At 42.7% G+C, this 16,880-nt stretch overlaps 1 protein-coding gene across 2 annotated transcripts in view; it reads right to left on the bottom strand.

Moving 5' to 3' along the window:
* Window positions 1-16,520, bottom strand: part of RAB3D (RAB3D, member RAS oncogene family) — a 49,069-nt gene extending 32,549 nt beyond the window's left edge. Inside the window, exon 1 of one of the 2 annotated variants that reach the window (XM_089489064.1) lies at window positions 16,447-16,520. The gene's annotated coding sequence lies outside the window, so the exon portion shown is untranslated. Of the gene's footprint in view, window positions 1-13,794; window positions 13,862-16,446 lie in introns of those variants that run through there. The other variant, XM_089489065.1, reaches the window with a different exon arrangement.
* Between the last annotated feature and the right edge of the window lie 360 nt (window positions 16,521-16,880).

Here is a 16,880-nt window from a genome sequence, read left to right as displayed (position 1 = left end):
CAATGACCTGGATGACAGAATTGGGGGTATACTTATCAAATTTGCAGATGACATCAAATTAGGAGGAGTAGCTAATACCCCCGAGGACAGGATCAAAATTCAGAATGACCTTAATAGATTAGAAAGCTGGGCCGAAGCTAACAAAATGAATTTCAACACAGAGAAATGTAAGGTACTGCACTTAGGGCGGAAAAATGAAATGCACAGATATAGGATGGGTGACACCTGGCTGAACGAGACTATGTGTGAAAGGGATCTAGGAGTCTAAGTAGACCATAAGTTGAACATGAGTCAACAGTGTGATGCAGCAGCTAACAAGGCCAATGCGATTTTAGGCTGCATCAATTGAAGTATAGTGTCTAGATCAAGAGAAGTAATAGTGCCACTATATTCTGCTCTGGTCAGGCCCCATCTGGAATATTGTGTCCAGTTCTGGGCACCACAATTTAAAAAGGATGTTGAGAAACTGGAGCGTGCCCAAAGGAGGGCGACCAAAATGGTGAAGGGTCTTGAAGTCATGCCCTATGAGGAACGACTAAGGGAGCTGGGGATGTTTAGCCTGGAGAAGAGAAAGTTATGGGGTGATATGATAGCCCTGTTTAAATACTTGAAGAGATGTCATATTGAGGAGGGAGCAAGCTTGTTTTCTGCTGCTCCAGAGAACAGGACCCGGAGCAAGCTCCAGGAAAAGAGATTCCACCTCAACATTAGGAGGAACTTTCTGACAGTAATGGCAGGGGGTTGGACTGGATGGCCCTTGTAGTCTCTTCCAACTCTATGATTCTATGATACTATGCCACTGTATTTAATGGGACTTGAATATCCATGGTTTTTGCTATCCACAGAGGGTTCCTGGAACCAAATCCCAGTGGATACTAAGGACCCACTTTAATAAAGGAGAGGATTGATCTGTGTCATCACAAAATAGTCTGGAAGCCATATTCACATTAATGTTTGGTGGCACGCATTTGAGAAGAAAAGGACAGATCTCCAGCAGGCTTTCTGTATGTACAGCTGGTGAGAGAGGTTATGAATGTAGACCAAACTAGTTGAAACAAACTTTAGCAATAGCAAGTACATTTCTTTACCGCTTATCAGTGCACTTAAGCACTTCCTAAGCAGTTTACAATATGTAAGCTAATTGCCCCCCAACAAGCTGGGTACTCATTTTAGCAACCTATGGAAGGATGCCAAGCTGAGTGGACCCCAAGCCCCTGGCTGGTATCAAACTCACAACCTTGTAGTTTGTGAGTAAGTGGCTGCAGTACAGGTATTTAACCACTGCCCCACAAGCGCTCTTAACTTTTCCACAAATAATTTCTTAACCAGCAAACCTGAACTATCTGAACCACTTCACTCATTCAAGCTCTGCTTTCCTCTGCTTCTGCAATCACTAGAATATGCTCAGGCTCATCCAATAAACTGTATTATCCCAAACTCTCCGAACATACAAGTGGGGACAAGCATGTCCCTTTTACTCTGCTCTGAATGTACCCCTGGTGTAGATTGACTAGATGTCCTAACCACAAAGAGGGACAAGGCACCACAAAACAAAGGACATGCAAGAAAAATAGCGGACATGATCAAATAAAAGCTCATAACACCCATATAAATGTAAATTCATGCTTCTTAGTCATGGTCAAAATGGAGGACATTTTGAAGTTTCTCCTTGACAGAAGTTTGGAATGTAAGACATGTGGAATATAGAGTTGCCCTCTGTTTTCACAGACTTAGGATCCGCGTCCCTTGCTTATGCATGAGCAGCAAATGGAGGGGGACAAAATGGGGTGTGCGCCTGTGGCATGTATCTTCAGGTGCCCACAGGCACGCACTGCTATTCAAGCCAATAGGGCTTGAATATTGGCAGTTTTGGGTTTCTCGGGGGGGGGGGGTCTGAAATAGAACCCCCACAAAAACAGAGGGGTGGCTGTAGTTTTCTCTTAATATGGTGCATCCCAGAAAGACTTGTGCATGCGAAACACATGGATGGTTTAATTGCATTAAAACATTACCACCCCACACTCAATGATCTCATGTACATTCACTTCAAAGCCACCACCTGCAAAAATGCTGCAGGGTGGAATGGGAATTGATTCAATTGGCCACACTGCAGCCAAATCCAGAACTGTCTTTTCTTGGCAGCAACAAGGCACAGCTCAGCTTTGTTATAATCTTGCTGCTTCATTGCTTCCCACACATCCCAGGGAGAGAGCCAGAGGGGCTGCAGATCTCTACGGTATGCAACCTGTACGTTTTCAAGAAAAGTCAGTTTATCCTTTTTTAAAAATTGGCATATGCATGATTTGCACTGGTGCAAATATATGCCCTATTTATCTTCCATGTTCTAATATGTGTTAATATAGCCATATACACCTGTTGCGATGCCTAAGATACTCCTTATGTCTCCAAATAGGCTTCGGTTATTATAAAGGGGGGGGGGAGATTCTGCACTATAAGCAATTTACTGGCATATAGTATCATCACTGTCTCAGCCTCAGAGGAAGGCAATGGCAACCCCCAACTGAGCAAATCTTGTCAAGAAAAGGTTTGAACTATTTATTTATTTATGGCATTTATACTCCGCCCTTCAGCCCTAAAGGCTATCAGAGCGGCTTACAATTATTTTTAATTAGATGGTCCCCTGCCCTCAGGCTTACAATCTAAAAGACACGACACAAAAGGAGAAGGGAATGGTGGTGGGAAAGGAGATGAGGTCCAGTGGTTATTCTCTCCCTCTGAGGCCTGGACCAAGGCAGATGGACTGGAGGGAAGGCTCTTCTTCTTCAGGCTAGCCCTGGTGGAGCTGGGCCTGCCTGTTTACTCCCTCACAGGCCGAAGAATGACACTCTTCAGGCTAGCCCTGATGGAGTTGGACCTGCCTGTTCACTCCCCTCACAGGTCGAAGGAGGACACTGATCATGGAGGGAGGGCTCTCTATCTTCAGGCTAGCCCTGGGCAGGCCTGTTCACTCCCTCACACTACAACTCTGGAGATCAGGATTCAATTCCCTGCTTGGCCACAGAAACCCGACGAGCGACCCTGAGCAAGTCATATGCTCTCAGTCTCAGAGGAAGGCAAAGGCAAACATCCTCTGAACAAATCTTGCCAAGAAAACCCACTGATACAGTTGCCTTAGGGTTGCCATAAGTTGGAAATGACTTGAGGGCACACAATAACAACGTGCTACAGCACCACTTGACTCTTGCTGGTTTTTGCTATGAAAGAACTACTGATCATCTTTAAACATCCAGAGGTATAGGTTGCAAACAAGCTTGATAAAATTTATAATAACAGATATTACAAAAATACTAAAGTACATGATAAAAACAAACCAGAAACAACGCCCAAGTTTCAGGACAAAGAATGTCCAGTTCTAAAGCCACCAAACCAAAGTGTCCTTGTGATCAGAAGTATACCTAGTTGGGGTTGATCGTAAAGAAAAACCCAGAGATTTCAACAAGAACCCATTCCATGCAGCACAAGACAAAGCAGAATTTGATGCAGGATTTCATTGTTCATCTCCCATCTTCTGTTGTATCAATACATGAATAAACAAGAAAAGCAAGTTTCAAGTTCTTCTGGTGCCATTTCTCACCATGCAAAGTGTCTCCTAGAAGCTCACAGACAGTTCCCTGAAGGCTGGAAATCCTAAAGAACTCCATCAGATTAAATTATGCAATGATGCAAATATCTGTATGATTTCCAATATGTGAACGCCTCCAAGATTAGGTAAAATCAAGATAAAAAGATTCTGCAGACAACTGTCCCAGCCAGGTAACTATTGGTTGCAGTTGCCATGGGCTCTTGGCTGCACTTTTTAAGCTTTGACACCAAAGATGCTGGCATGGAACTGAGGGTCTTCTCCATGTAAACCAGGTTTATGGACTGCATAGGCCCTCAAATGCTGATGGAATGTTGCACAGAGCTGATGGGAGTTGCATTCCTTCATCATTTTAAAGGCATTGTCCAATGTTGATTAAACAACAGACTCAGAGGACTCTTGGCTGTTCCTCAACATGTTTAAGCTGGAAATGCCCTGCTCCTGCTATGAGCATCTAAGGGGAAAAAGTTCTGAAGAAATATGACTGTTTGCAGCCCTCTGGACACCACAGTCCAACTCCTGACATACAGCAGCAATGAAATGAAGGAGGGAAGCAGAGAGAGGAGGAGATTGAGCAGGGCTTCCTCAGAAATGTCAATCCCAGAATGAGTGGCTGGTCCTCTTGTGTGCTGCATCCTGAGAACCAAACCACAAATCACCACTGGTCACACTTGTTGTGTGTCTTTAAGTCATTAGGGTGATCCCAAGGCAACCCTATCATGGGGTTTTCTTGGCAAGATTTGTTCAGAGAAGGTTTGTCATTCCCTTCTCCTGGAAGAAACTCTTCTAGAACATGCCCACATAGCCCGAAAAACCCACAAAAAACTATATAATCTCATACTCCTTTGAAGGACACACTTATTACACAAGAGAAAAGGCCGTCTGGAAAAAAGCTTCACTGGCTTTCCTTTCTCTAATCTTGAACATAACCAATGAAAATGCTAAACCCACAAGCACAGCAGCCAAATAACAATTAAATCAGATTGCCAGAGTACTGCCACAAAGGACAACTTGGCCATTTCCCCCTGAGACACTTAGCAGGCACAAGATTGGGAAAAGGGCTAACAGGATCCAGTTCTTACCCAGAACAATCTGGAAAACCACACTCTTCTGACTAGAGATGGAGAAAATCTGATGTGTGAATCCACACTATAAAAGGCTCAACAAAATCTAAATTAAAGAGATTCTGTGTCAAATCCAGCCTCCTTTGAGATGGCCTGACTTGAAATAAGACTCATGTTGCACCAAGCCCTCCCCATCCCTCCTAGTTCCCAAGAAAAACAACCATATCTAAATAAAACGAAACCAAGTAGTAGGAAGCAAGAGATCAAGTCTAGAAAAGCTCTGGAGATTCCTTGGCATTAGTTAATGCTAACCCAAGGTAGACAGTGTAGTGTACATGAACATGTGCGTTGCATGCATGGATTCTCCCTTTTCCCACCCGCAAAATGACCTGGTAATAATCTATGATTTAAATCTATTGCTGTTGTTGCGTGTCTTCAAGTTGTTTCTGACTTATAGTGAACTTATAGTGAACCTGTCATGGGGCTTTCTTGCCAAGATTTGTTCAGAGGAGGTTTGCCATCCTCTGAGGATGAAACCATATTATTTGCCCAAGGTCACCCAGTGGTTTTATGGCTGAGCTGGGAATCAAACTCTGCTCTCCAGAGGCATAGTTCAACACTCAACCCACAGTGGCATATATATTTCAATACATTAATAACCAGATATCCTGAAGGGCTTCAGAGTGGATCGCTGTCCCCCAACCAGTTGCTATCGTTATTCCTTTAATTGGCTTTCAACCCCATCTGGACCCCAAACATGTTCTTTTAAAGATAGCAAAGCAGATGGAAGCTAATGCTTCAGCCAGAAAGATGGAACAAGCCCCACTGCCACTGTTTGGTGAGGGAAAAAGCATGGAGATGGCAGCAGAGAAGTGGGAAGGGGAGAAAACAGAGTGGGGAGGACAGTTGAGTGAGTTGATACTGGAAGTGATAAAACAGGGAAACAAAGAGGTCTTTCACACTACCCACTTACACCACTATCATTTCTCCTTTAACTGCCATGGCTGCATTCTATGGAATCTTAGGAATTGTAGTTTGGCCAGAGGCACCAGAGGAGCTCCCTGAATGACGATTCTAAAGGCCCTTCCCTGTATGTCTGCACTGGATCACATAAATAAGACTGCCAGATGATGTGTTGTTCAATAAAGTAGGTCCTGCCAGTCTCTGTGCTCCTAAGAGTGACAGGCTGCTTAATGTATTTACAGATGATGCAATGCTTTGAATCAAAGGGCGTGGGCTAATCTTTTCCGGGTGGTAGTCCGCACTGGCCAAATGAAGGAACTTCTAACCACTTTGAAGATGGGATGTTTAGATGACAAACAAGGTGAAACTGGGTGGAAAGCGAAACAAAGCCATGCTCCAGAGCTAAAAACTGGAGCAAAAAGAAGCTGGGATACTCCGACTCAAGGTGGAAAATACGCTTCATCACACCAGCATACAAACAGCCTGGCACTAGTACGGGACTGCAGCAAGGGAAAAACATGATCACAAATAATGCAATGGATGTAATTAGAACATACACAAACCAGACAGTCTAAAAGGGGGGCAAGGGGTGAAGCGGGCATGTATAGGAGGCCTCCATGATTGGGATTTGTCAATGTATCGTCAAAGGATTTCATGGCTGGCGTTCATAGTTTTTTTAGAGTTTTTTGGGCTATGTGGCCATGTTCTAGAAGAGTTTCTTCCTGACGTTTCGCCAGCATCTGTGGCTGGCATCTTCATAACATGCCAGCCACAGATGCTGGCGAAACGTCAGGAAGAAACTCTTCTAGAACATGGCCACATAGCCCGAAAAACCCACAAAAAACTGTCAATGGATCACTTGGCACACTAATGCACTGATGCACTGTCCTGGCGGTGCATCGCATGTGCAACTGTGTGGTTGATCAAAAGGGCAGTGGGCCAATGGAATGGCATCTGGGCGTGAAGTGGGCAGTAACTGTAGATCGCAGGTGGTGTGTTTGTGCGACAGTGCACAAGCATGGTGAGGAGGTGACAAAAAAAGTAATGAGGCAGCATGGCCTGACGCAGCGTTGTGCGGACTGTCCGTGGTGTTTAACCTGCCTTGGGAGCAGGTTGTGCAGACAGCAGGGTTTTGACCCGCATTTGGAAAATTGAGCATCAAGCCCCTTTTTCTTGCCTGTCTCCTCTGGCCCAGGGTAGCTTTTACCAGCAGTTGCTGACTTGGTGGCTGGTGGAAAGCTACAGCTGATGCCTTGCTGATGGCTCTAGCAAGATGTCCAGGATGTGGGCAAACCAACCACACACCTAGCAATGTGGGCAAACCAATCACACACCTGCTTACATGCTTCAGGAACCACACACCTGCAATTTTGACCAGGAAGGTGGAGCAACCAATGGCCAGGTACTGCATCTCAGAACATCACAGCTTCTCTTATTTGTCTCTCTTTAGTACTGATTTGCCATCTGCTTCAGGCATTTCAAACAAAACTGCAAATTTCTGGATTCATAGACTTAAGATCCCGACACCACAAGGCCTCAGCCTAGAAGCAGTGTTTTCCAAACTTCAGTCCTCCAGCTGTTTTTGACTTCAACTCCCAGAATTCCTTATTGTTGACCAAACTGGCTTGGGCTTCTGGGAGTTGTAGTTAAAAACACCTAGAGGATCAAAGTTTGGGAAACACTAGCCTAAAGGATATTACCCTCATCTATTGAAGAATGCTGAAGACAGAGTGTTCAAAAATGGCAGCTTTGATGCAACTCAATTTCATCTATAGCAACGAGAGAAAGCGGAAGCCAAATTTTTTTGCTCATTTCATATTTTTAGTTCTGTTTGTTAATTTCTTCAAAATATTTATATATATTTTAGTGACTAAGTGAATTCTTCTGGGATCAAGGGTAAACTTAGGAGAAGTCCTATTGGTTTGCTTTGTAATAACTCACTCTCTCTCTCATGAACACACATATACCTTTTAGCTCTTCAATTTGTTTTTCTGTGAAACAAGATTCACAGAAGCAGATTGACTGTGAACTTTAAGAAATAGAATCTGGTGGGAAGATACATCTTGAATCATAGAATTGTAGAGTTGGAAGACACCGCAAGGGCCATCCAGTCCAACCCCTGCCATGCAGGAAATCACAATCAAAGCATCCCCGACAGATGGCCATCCAGCCTCTGTTTGAAGACCTCTAAGGAAGGAGACTCCACTACACTCCAAGGGAGTTTGTTCCACTGTCGAACAGCCCTTACTGTCAGGAAGTTCCTCCTAATGTTGAGGTCGAATCTCTTTTCCTGTAGTTTACATTCAGAAGGGTTTGTTTTTTTTCTGGCACTCTCAATGGCAAAGAAATCCAAAACAAGAGACAACAGTCATAAATATTGGAAGTAAAGTTATCTTGTGTTTTAAGGGAAGGGGTCTAAACAGAAATGCCAAATTCTCTAGCAGCTAGCAAACTTTTACCAGGGTCTCAGTCTGGTGTTTTTGAGAAAAAGCAGCACATCCTACCTTTTGGGAGGAACCCTCCCTGCAAAATTCTCTACTAGCAGAAATGCAAACAGCAGCCTGAAAGTGTAGCAGTTTCCTTCTATAAAATACACTATGATGGGATACACAGCACTCTCATTTTTAGATTAGAGACAACCAATGACAGTAAATTAATACCATGAAGAATGCCATTTAATTATATATTAAATATGCATTTTAATCAGTATTCCCAGCTACTCTGGGAACACTGTGTTTTGAAAAATGGCACATCATTAAAAACAACAGCAGTTAATTTAATTTATGAATTTCTGTCATACATTTCAACTGTGAAGAAGCAAAAGATCAACATGAGAAGAAATTAATGTATAGATATACACATACACAAATAATAACAAAGCTAAGTCTATAGCCAAACTATGCCCTCTCTTTATAGAGCCAAAGGGCACAAAATACATAGGTCCAAAAATTTTGCATGTTCCTGGCATTCAACCAAAATTGTACCTGTTACCCAAAAGTGTAGACTGTTCTCTCTAACTTTATTTTGGAGACTCTATGTAAGATCATGAACATCTATGTAAGATCATCATCAAGTTTGAAGTTGGAAAGGATGGCTAATGCTGGACATAGTAGCAGGTAAAGAACCTTCTTCAGTGCTCCTCTAAAGCCTAGTGGAGATCATCTCCATAGTTATTCTACTGTGAAAGGCATTTATAAATGTCAGGAAAACATGATAAAAGTACAAGATCCATCTTTTCCTTCTGGACCTGGATATGATGGCAAAGACCTGTAGTCTAGTTGCTGTGTTTCCAAGTTACTTCTAGAATCTCAGGAATTGCAGCAGGAAAAGAAACCCAACTCTTGTCATCCATGGAATTGTGAAGGACCTTAAGATTATCCCTTCAAGGAAACCCCCAAGCCCTCTTGCCAGCTTCTGAGGATGGAAAAGGAACTCTATAGCTCTCCTGCTCAACAAATTACAAGACCTATCCTGATAAGTGTAACAAGTACAACTAGGATCCTCTGCTCACAACCATGAATATTGATCATTTAAAGCAGTGGTTCCCAACCTTCCTAATGCCGTGACCCATTTATACACTTCCTTATGTTGTGATGACCCCCAACCATGAAATTATTTTTGTTGCTACTTCATAACTGTAATTAAATAGGTGTTTTCCAATGGTCTTAGGTGACCCCCATGAAAGGGTCCTTCGACCCCCAAAGGGGTACCGACCCACAGGTTGGGAACCACTGATTTAAAGCTTGTTCTCCTAAGGCACTGCTCACATCTGCAGGAGATAATTAAACATGATTAGTCATGAGAGGTATGTGAATACCAGCTCAGCAGGGAACCAGTGGTACAGAGATATCAACTTCTCTTGCAAGACTATGCTGAGAAGAAAGTGTCTCTGTATTGTTGCATTTTAGCCAAAGTTGAGGCAACCTATGTTGAACTGCAACTCCCAACCGTCCTCCCTGCTGATGAAGGCTGATGGCAGTTGCAATCATACTTTTGGAGGAACCAAAGTTGCCCAAACCTGGAATATAGAAGAGATTACAAAAGAAATGGCACTGCTTTACAACGGGACATGCAACAGCCTTGCCATCTAATGCCACATAGAAAGTTATTTATTTGTTGCACATTTGTGAGCCAGCCTGGGAGCATTCAAGCAAGTATGATCCCCAGTTTCTCTGAATTTAAGGAAGGGAGCAAGGCAAGCAGGCAGAATGTGCTGCAGTAGATGGTCCTGGGCATTTTTAGGCATATTTCCCATTCGAGTGGTATATCTCCATCTGGGCTATCATTTGGAAATCTGTATGACAGAATACTCTCCCATGCAAAAGAGGGAGAGGGTTTGGTTGGGTCTTGTTACTGACAGGCTGGTTTGCTACATGTAGGAATTTGTTTTTATAAATGAATTTTCAAACAATGAAGGAATTAATTCGGTAAGGCCCTCAAGTGCAAAGATATATCACCGAATACCAAAGTCAGGATCATCCATGCCATTGTATTTCTGATTTCTATTCATGGCTTTGAAAGCCAGTCAGTGAAGTTGCCTGCCAGGAAGAAAACTAGCTCCTTTGAAATGAGGTGCTGCAGAAGAGTTATACGGATATCCTGGACTGCCAAAAAGGCCAATAAACGGGTCCAAGAGCAAATCAAGCCTGAACTCTCTTAAGAAGCCAAAGAGACTAAACTAATACTATCATATCTGGACACCTTATGAGATAACATGACTTGCTGGGAAAGAATGGAAGGCAGGGAAAAGCTGGGAAAAGTGGAAGGCAGAAAGAAATGAGGAAGACTTCAATATAGGTGTGGGACGAACTCTCCCAGTATCCACATGGTCAGAAGGAGGAGGGGTCCACCTTCATGAATACCACACCATCTGAACTGAGGATCACAATCACAACATCTTGACCAAATGCAGGACTATAGTCTTTCTTTCTCCTATGAGAAAGAAGAAGCTGGTGGAGCTTCAAAAGCTTGCACTGTGTATAATATGCATTTCAGTTGTCCTAATAAAGGTATCATTGTTTTGTGGATTTTAGATGATACTGTACATTACTAGTGGAAATTCAATCCAAGATGCCACAGACCTAAGCCTGCAGGACCAAGGCAGCTGATGACCAGGGCTCCTGGAGGTCTTTTCATAGGGTTGCCATAAATCAAACCTAACTTGACAGCACATGACAACAAAGGTGTATTTAACTCCCACTTGCTTTCTGACATGGTGCATGCCAAATACAGCTTTTTTTTTAATTAAATAATCTTTATTATATCATGTATATATATAACAAAAATTAAAAAAACACAAAAACAAAGGCCATAACATAATTTAAAAAAATACATTTTACACAATATATCTAATACTACCTCTTCTATCCTACCTTACATCTTTCATCCTTCACACAATTACTAAAACTAATTGACATTCCATATGTTTACATCAACACTATACCTCTCTCAAACCATACTTCCACCGCCTTTTCTTTATGAAGTCTAATACTTTCTTATATCTTATTATTTGTTATTTATGAGTAACCTTATGAGGTTATTCATAAATAACGAATAATAAGATATAAGAGAGTATTAGAATAACTTTACACATTCCCAATCGTATACTCTTCTGGTTTCCTGACTGAAAGACGAATTATCCTCTATCCTAACTTTCTATTCTATAAATCAAGTGCTGTTCCCGAAAAGCATCCAAGTATCAAAGATATAAAGTGAAAGAGCACATCTCAAGCTCATTAATAATAAAAAGTATTTTACATAAAAAGGGAGAAAAATATAGCACGGGGAGCTAATAATCCATCCTGTCTTAATATACTATTAATGTATCTTTCCATTTCTTCTTAATATAGTCTAGCACTTTTGCCCATTCTTCAGACACAGTCTCCCAGGAAACATTTTTCATCATACCAGAAAATTTATCCATCTGCACCATATCTTATAGATAGCTGATCCAATCTGGGGATTTCTTTATTTCTCCATTTTTGTGTGTATAAGATCCTAGCAACAGAAACCATATAATGTCAGAATTTTACCATACTTTTGACTCATCTTATCCTCAAACATCCCCAGCAAAATACTTTCCGGGGTTCTCTTCAGATTAATTCCTAAAATTATGTTTATCTCATCTGTTATCTCATTCCAAAACTTTTTCGCTTTCTTGCAGGTCCACCAGCGGTGGAAATAAGAGCCTGCCGTGGTGCCGCACTTCCAACAGAGATTATTTGCTTTATTGTATATTTTTGCTAATTTTACCGGCATCACATGCCATCTAAAATACATTTATACCAATTTTCCTTTAAATTTTGAGCTGCAGTGTATCTAATATTATGTTTCCAAGCTTTCTCCCATAAATCTAAATTAACAGGGTGGCCAATGTCTTTTGCCCAACTAAGCATTGTTTCTTTAATGATTTCCTGTTCAGTATGCCAGGTTAATAATAGATTATATACCTTTCCCATAAACCCTCTTTTATTTTCTTTCACACGTAATATGTCCCCTAATTCGGATTTCCTATCTAATATTCCCCACTCTTTTAAATCATCTTTAGTTCTTCCTTGAATTTGCCAATACTCAAAGCAGTTTAAATTTATATCTATTGATTTCAATTCGTCATGTGTTTTAAGCTCAAATTTTTTTTACTCTTATCGTTAATAAATCTTTATATATGGACCAATCCCCTTCCCTGTACATCTCTGTTTTGTATAGAGCTTCTAACAGGGAGGCCCATTTTGAGAGGCCAGTCATGATTCTTCCCTTATATTTCTTCCAAGTATTTAACAGGGGATTTCTGATGCAATGCTCATTTATTGCTCTATCCAAATTTTCTTTTTCATAGAGTAGGACTGTGTGTAATCCAGATTTGAGACCCTCTGATTCTAATTCTATTGATTTTCTATCCGCTAATGTCATCCATTCTTTTAACCACACTAAACAGTTTGCTTCATAATATAATTTAAGATTAGGGACAGCCAAACCTCCTCTCTCTTTAACATCTTGCATTACTTTCATTTTAATTCTAGATTTTTTCCCGAGATACAGCTTTTAAAAACTTTTTACCACCCTGGTAAAAAAGAAAAATAGCCTTAGCTGAGTGCTGATTTTGTTGTATGTCATATTACTGCTGAGAAACTCATCTAACTTGCTATAATTCAAAGATACAGCCATGCTAGTCAGGAACATCAGTACGTAAAGAGATCTTGCCACCTTATTTCCATACCCATAGGTTTTTGAATTTGAATTGACATTCTCACACACAAATGACTTATACAGGTCTGTCCCTGGCTTCCACTCCGCCAAACGCATCTGAGGAAGCAGACCCAAGTCTACGAAAGCTCATGCTGCCTACTTATTTTTTCAGTAGTTTCAAAGGTGCTACAAGATCTCATCTAATTTGCTGTTACAGCATATATCTTTTTGCAGCAATCCTGAGCCTCCAGGGTAGATCTTTTTTTTTTTAAAGCCTACCGGAAGTGTCAGTTGTTAGAAATTAAACTGAGATGAAAAGGAGCACAAATCTTGGCACACACAGAGTAGGTAGGATATTTGCGTTACTCCACCCAAGCTATCCTGCCATGAGGAACGCCACGTTTCAGTTCCTGAAAGCCAGGAAGCGGCCTTCCTTTTTGCAGGTGCCCTGCCCACCCCTTTGCAATCACCAACTGGGATACACATCCAGCTTCTGCCTGGTAGCAAATTCTGCATCAGACCTTCAGCTCCTGAAGCAATGGGCAGAGTTGCCAACTGGTTGCAAAATTTTGGGCCCACGCCATTCTTGTGCTTTCTGCAGCAGAATGAGCTGCAAATATCAGTGGGGCAGGTTTTTCAGTACCATGGAGATAAAGGCCCTATACAGACAGGCCAAAATAAAGCTGCTTCGAGTCACTTTGGAAGTATTCTGTTTAAATAATTCATGCATATTAAGAGCCCAAAAGCCGCACCAAAGCCATGATCCAGTCCTAAGGACTGGTGCACAGCTTTGGTGCAGCTTCCGGACTCTTGGGACGCATGCATCATGTAAACAGCATACCTCCAAAGTGACCCGAAGCAGCTTTATTTTGGCCTGTCTGTATAGGGCCAAAGATTCTCTCTGGTGGGTAGTAAAATACAATAATATCCAAAGTCCAGAAAACAATGAGCCAACCAAAAGGCACAAAATGTATGTTTTACCTCGACACATCCTAAAGTTTTCCTGATGGCGATGCAAAAGCATAGAGGCTTCTTGAGAAATTCAGGGTCCTCTGCCTAACAAAAGCCTGTGGCCTCACAAAGGATGGAGACATACTGGATTGCAAAGGAAGTATATGTTTTGTGTGTTGCGAACAGATGTTAAATTTCCTGGACCTTAAGAATCTCCCAGTATCCACAGGGCCAGAAGGAGGAGGTACAAGCCTGCAAGTAATATTCCATACCATCTGAAGTAAGAACAAAAACAGAACATGCAGGCCTAGGACTAACATCTTCAGTTTTTTTCTGCTTCTGTATGGTTTTTAACACCTTTTGCCTGATGAAGAAGCCAGTGGAGCTTTGAAAGCTTGCAACAGGCATATTGTGGATTTTGCTTGGTCCCATAAAGGTATCACTGTTGGGTGGGTTTTTGAGTCAAAATGCACAAAATACATGATGCAAGCTTTTCAAGCTTGTATCATGTATTTTGTACATTTTGGTTGGCCAATTAAAGGTATCACTGGCCTGTTACAGACAGTCCAAATAAAGCTGCTTCGAGTCACAGTGGAGGTATGGTGTTTCAATGATGCATGCATCCTAAGAGTCCAGAAGTCGCACCAATGACACGCTCCAGCCCTAAGGACTGGAGCGTGGCTTTGGTGTGGCTTGTGGACTCTTAGGATGCATGCATCTGTGAAACACCATACCTCCACTGTGACTCAAAGCAGCTTTATTTTGGCTGTCTGTAACAGGCCACTGTTTTCTAGATTTTGGATGCTATTAACCTTTGCCATATGGCCAACACAAGTACTTCGGAATATGTTTTCTGGTTAGTAGTGCGTACCTCACACTGCGGAACAGAGTATGGCCAAGATGTGCTCACCTCCCCCATTCCTTCCCAGAACTGGACCCAAAATTCATCCAAAGCCTCCCACAAGATTCTTCTCTTCTTCACATTTGTTCAGCAGAGGCTACCACACACCCAGCATTCAGAATTGGAATAAGAGTTAAGGGAAGCATCTTCAGCTATTTGGTATATTAATTCTCACACACCATTGGAAAAAAACCAAAGCCCCAACTATCCAGCCTTCTCCTTTTGCCAGGAAAGAAGAGGTGCAAAAGAGCACCTTTGTATGTTCAAACAAGGGCAGTGAATTGCAAGCACAGCAATATGCAAAGGGCTCTAGTCCCACCTTTAAGAAAATACTTTTTTCCAGACTAACACAGCTCTGACTTTGAACGCTACAAGCATAGCTGAAAGTCAATTTTTTTGGCCAACACTGTTTTGGTCAACCCTGAACTGGTGCATGAATGCTCTTCCTCCCTATCCTCAAAGCATCACATCTGGCTCCTGATCTCCAAGTTGGAAGGAGGTGTTAAGCCACAAAGGCACCCTTTTGTTGGCAAAAGGGTTGCCTTCTGTGGCCAAGAGAGGTGGGCAATGGGGTGGCCTTTCCTTCTGGCTACTGAATCTGGATTCAAGGGCTCTCTGTGCAAAGTGGAGTAGAGCTGGCCTTTCTCCTCTCCAAACCAATCTCTTCCCAAAAGAGGAAAAGGGGGTCCCTCCCAGGCAGAGTGATCAGAGGCCCTCCTTTTCCAGGACATGTCCGCCCTTTTCAACTCCAAAAGGTACTCCATCTGGAACAGGACTAAGAAGCAGGCATTCCTATTTCATAGAGTTTATCACATGAAGGAGATTGGGAGTTTATCCCATGAATGTGGCAGAAAAATCATGTAATTACGCAAAACAATTTCACACGATGTCGCACAAAACCCGCCATTAAAGTAGTCACAAAGACGCATTAACGCTCGGGATTTCAGCGACGGTGCATTTCCGATATCACTTTATATGTGCAATTGTGTGTGATAATCATTTGTGCAATTACTCGCCATTTTCACTTTATTTGTGAAAAGTGTGATAAACTCTTAGGAGTATTTTGAGCTTCTGCTTGGTCATATCCTCCTGTTATTCTGGAAGGTCCTACATTTTGTAGTGCCTTGCCCCTCCTTGGTGGTTAGGAGGATATCTAGTCCCTCTGCTCCCTAGTCAGGGTGACCAGATGTCATAAGCACAAAGGAGGACAAAGCACCTCAAAATGTAGGCCATTCCAAAACAAAGTAAAATAAATGTAGGACACATGACCAACAAAAGCTAAAACAATGTCAATCATGCTCCAGATAGAGTACACTTTGGAATTCCTCCTGGACAGAAGGTGGAAATGGAGGACATGCCCTGGAAAAGGACCCTGACTCAGACTGACTAGATGCCCTAACTGCCAAGGAGGACAAGGCACCTCAAAATGTAGGGAATTGAGGATCTTCCCAAATAGAAGCTGAAAACACTCATGGAAATATCATTTCATGTCATGCTCAAAAGGGAAGACCTTTTCCTCCTGGACAGAAGGCAGAAATGGAAAACATGCCCTGGGAAAGGAGGACAAGGGACCACAAAATGGAGGACCCCCCAAGTAAAGCCCAACTCAAAAAGCCCCCCAAAGATTCCTAGAACTATCAAGCCATGCTCCTCAGTCCTGCTCCAAATGGAGGACCTTTTGGGATCCCTCCTGGAGCAAAGGGCTGAAATGGAGGACAGGTCCTGGGAAAGGAGGACATGCCTGGCCAACCTGGCAGAGGAGGTCATGGGGACCTACCTACCTGGGTGCCTGGTCCCTGGCTTGCAGCAGCAGGAGTGCCTTCTTTGCAAGGGAAGGGAAGGGCTGCCAGGAGGAAGCCTCTCTCTTGCAGCAGCACCAGCAGCCAGCCAGCCAGGCAAGCAGTCCCTCCCATCCATGCCAGGCAGCCAGTAGAGTGGAGCAAGGAGGGGCCTGGCTTCCTCCTCCTCCTCCTCCTCCTGCCTTGCCTTTGCTTGGGCTGCTGCCACACTGCAGATTTGGTGCACTTTTGATCCCACTTTCACTACCATCATAGCCCCATCTTTTGGAGTCCTGGGGCTGGGAGTTTGGGTGGGGTGCTTGTCTGGGGTGGCACCAGGTGCTCTCTGACTTTTCAGCTGAAGAAATCATCCCCAGTTGGACAGCCACTTGGAACTGCCATGGCTGCAGTCTACGGCAGGGTTGCCATAATTGTCC

Source organism: Sceloporus occidentalis, unplaced genomic scaffold (genome assembly GCF_023333645.1).
Source record: "Sceloporus occidentalis isolate IW3139 unplaced genomic scaffold, rSceOcc1.0.p SCAF_1, whole genome shotgun sequence".
Lineage (NCBI taxonomy): Eukaryota > Metazoa > Chordata > Lepidosauria > Squamata > Phrynosomatidae > Sceloporus > Sceloporus occidentalis.
Note: the sequence above shows the minus strand (reverse complement) of the source record. Positions and strands in the feature narration are given on the sequence as shown.